General features: G+C 39.2%; 1 pseudogene; it reads right to left on the reverse strand.

Annotated features, from left to right (window-relative positions):
* Window positions 1-526: 526 nt before the first annotated feature.
* Window positions 527-2718, reverse strand: LOC141583213 (tripartite motif-containing protein 64C-like; annotated as a pseudogene).
* Between the last annotated feature and the right edge of the window lie 803 nt (window positions 2719-3521).

Here is a 3521-nt window from a genome sequence, read left to right on the forward strand (position 1 = left end):
AATTAGGATGATAAGAAGTAAAAAAGTCTGTGAGATCAACTTAATTTGGTCAGATGTAAAAAGAAAATAAGCCCTCTTCTTTATTATTGTAAGATAAGATATCCAGCACTTCATTTTTTTACCACAGGCTGGTTCAAATACACAAGTAAGACAAATGGTTTACAATGTGTACAAACTTTGAAAACACACTCTGAAAAAATATCAGATTTTTAAAAACCCTCATATAGTATTTTTTTTTTACCTGAATGCACAAATTGAAAAGCAGATTAAGTGTTATGAAGAAATGGTGGAGGGTGAATGGAGAATAAATGTTAATGGTTATTGGGATTCTTCTGGAAGTGATAAAAATGTCCAGGCAGTAGGTAGTTCTGATGGCTGCACAAGTGTGATATACTAACAACCTCTGAATTAAATACATTAGAAAAGGACTTTCGTGGTAAGGGAATGGATCTCAATAAACCTGTTACCAAAAACGAAAAGCTATAATTGATGTTCTAGTAACAATTACACAATAATTTATTAAAATAACTTAATTAACAAAGGTATACAATCAAGGTGGTTATTTCATTTATAACCATAAAGTAATTACATTCCATGAAGTTACAATGAGCTCACAGGCTCCCACACATAGGCCTCTTTCCTCGAATAAGGTCTCAGAACACTATTTGCCTCATTTATGGGGGGAGGTCACAATAAATCATCATGAAACCAAATTTTCATGTGGAACCAAAACAAAAGAAAGGCCTCAGAGGGGAAGAGAAGAAGGAAAACCAAAGATAAGAGAACCTTTATAAACATCAAAGAAACTCACAGCTCCATTCTCATAATCCAGAAACATCCCGACCCAATCCCGAGGCCTTTGCACATAATGAATTATAGGTGGAGAGACTATAGTGATTGCTACTCTTTGGGGAAAATTAAAAACAAAACAAAACAAAACAAAAACACCTTTCATCAGAACCAATAATGATATTGGTATCTGCTGTCTTGGAATCTTTGCAGACTCCCAGAATGCAGTTGGGGAGTAGGTCACATCCACTTCCCAGTAATGCCTGCAGGAGGAGAATGCTTGAGCTCCCCACAGCGCAAATCTCTCCACTCCTGGGGGATCCATGACTGCACTGCGATAGTCAACTCCAAATATCACTTGTCTCATGTCCTCAGAAAGGCTTATAGAGCAAGGAACCATTTCTGTACTCAGAGAATTACCCACTGCCAAAGAAAAAATACTGCCAAGCACTCAGTGAGTGCTATGAGGGGCAGGGGCTCTGTGGTCCATTTATTCACTTCATTTGATCTTCTTCTAAGAAAATGCAGAATGAAAGAAGGCAAAAAAATTCAGCCCCATGCAACCTTGAAGATGAAATGTTACTACAGCTCTACAGCACATACAATTATGTATTATTCTGTAAATGATAGAGAAAAAAATGTGACCGTATCACTGGGTGGAGTAATGATTTAATATGTATCTCTACATAGTTTGTTTCAGGACATATCTAAAAATTTTTTTAGTAGAAAATTCTTCTTGTTTTGTCTTTAAGATCACCAATAGGTAGACATCACTTCGTTGTGATGCATTTATTGGAATGAAAATTATCAAATATTTGGTAGAAATTAACACATGTAAAGCTTAGAAGTTTCTGAAAATAATATTCTGGCTTTACATTATCTGTTTAGCCCCTGATTCAAGCTACTCTGGGTTCCTGCCCTTTGCTGCCTAGACCTGCTCTCTTGAGTGGGCCTAACATGGTCAGGCCATGTTCACAATTCCTCACCTTTCAGTGATTATGAGAAGTATCTGATGGTATCAGAATTGTCCTGATTATGGATATGTTAGTCATTTTCTATGTTGATCAAAACTTTCTGATTTTATAAATAATAAAAGTGCTTGTAGAATGTATATAAATGTACTTAGAATGGAACCAATTAAAAGCCATTATGCCAAATCTAAGGCTTCAAAATTGAATTATAATGAATAAACATGAAATATTGTTGCCACCATGAGAACTAATGTCTTCATAACTATATAAGCTGAATATTCTTTGTCCTCTTATTCTGCAGATACAGTATGTATCTCATTTTACATTTTCTTCAAAATGTAAGTCAGGAAATTGAGTTTTGATTATTGTAATATTACTATGCAGGTAAGGAAGATGCAGATGTTTTAGTAAACTCTGTATTACCTACATGTTAGAAATAATAAAACTTAAGCTGGGTGTGGTGGCTCAAGCCTGTAATCCCAGCACTTTGGGAGGCTGAGGAGGGTGGATCACGAGGTCAAGAGATCAAGACCATCCTGGTCAACATGGTGAAATCCCGTCTCTACCAAAAATACAAAAAATTAGCTGGGCATGGTGGCATGTGCCTGTAATCCCAGCTACTCAGGAGGCTGAGGCAGGAGAATTGCTTGAACCCAGGAGGTGGAGGTTGCGGCAAGCTGAGATCGCGCCATTGCACTCCAGCCTGGGTAACAAGAGCGAAACTCTGTCTCACTACAGGCCCAGAGCTAATCACACGGTTGTACAAAGATACCATATTTTCATGCAAGAGGTTTCCTCAGAATTCTGCCAGTTTTGGTTAACTGCATTTACATTTTATTCCATTCTCTTGGGGACATGAGGATGTTACTTTTTCTAAATTTTACTTGCACAAAAACTCACTTTCTCCAGACATATTATTCTCAGACATGACACAATTTCTAAAGGCATTAAAAGTCATTGCCTCCCTCTGCCCATCACACCCCCTGGAAATATACAGAAATCCTGGAAATATTACAGAGAGCAGAAAACTCAGACCGAAACATTTGTGACATCAGCCTGCAGTTGTCACTAATGCTAGTCAGTGTCTAACAGAGACTGTTCCATGAGACAAAGGACTTAATCTTTTGTGCAAAATGAAGGGGTCTAATTCGAGCCTGAAAGCCCTGCTGCTGAGGGTCCTGGGGTGACCATCTTCCCGAGGTCTTTCCTACAACTGTATGTCTTGTGATGGAGCAGGTCTGGGATGCTTTTGGGAACAAACCTCCTTCCTCAGCCCATGCTTAGGGAATCTCCCTCCTACCTCTGTCTTCTTTACCTCCCACCCCTCTAGAATAGAAGACATCGCTATGATTCCTCAGAATAATTTTTTATAAAGATCTGTGGGTTAGAGCTGGGCAGGATGGATGAATTGGGAAGAACAATCTTCAGAATGGAAAATTGTTTTTAAATATATTTGAATTCATACAAATTTTAAAATGAAAACTTTCCAGACCAAAGAGAAAAAGACATCAGGGCCTCTTTTGAAACAAAATCAAAAATAGCCACTGAGGAATGCTGGGAAGATGGCCACCTAAGAACAGCTCAGGACTTCAGCTCCCAGTGAAAGTGCAGCGGGTGAGTGGACGCCACATTTCCAGACAAACTCTTATTGCCCACAAACCAGGAGATACCCAGGCAGAGGGGTCGCCAGCATCGCAGTCCCAGCCGGTGCGGCTGTTTTGGCCCTCGCGGGGCTGATTCCACCCGCGCGGCTGCTGTGAC

Source organism: Saimiri boliviensis (assembly GCF_048565385.1).
Source record: "Saimiri boliviensis isolate mSaiBol1 chromosome 19 unlocalized genomic scaffold, mSaiBol1.pri SUPER_19_unloc_1, whole genome shotgun sequence".
Classification (NCBI taxonomy): domain Eukaryota; kingdom Metazoa; phylum Chordata; class Mammalia; order Primates; family Cebidae; genus Saimiri; species Saimiri boliviensis.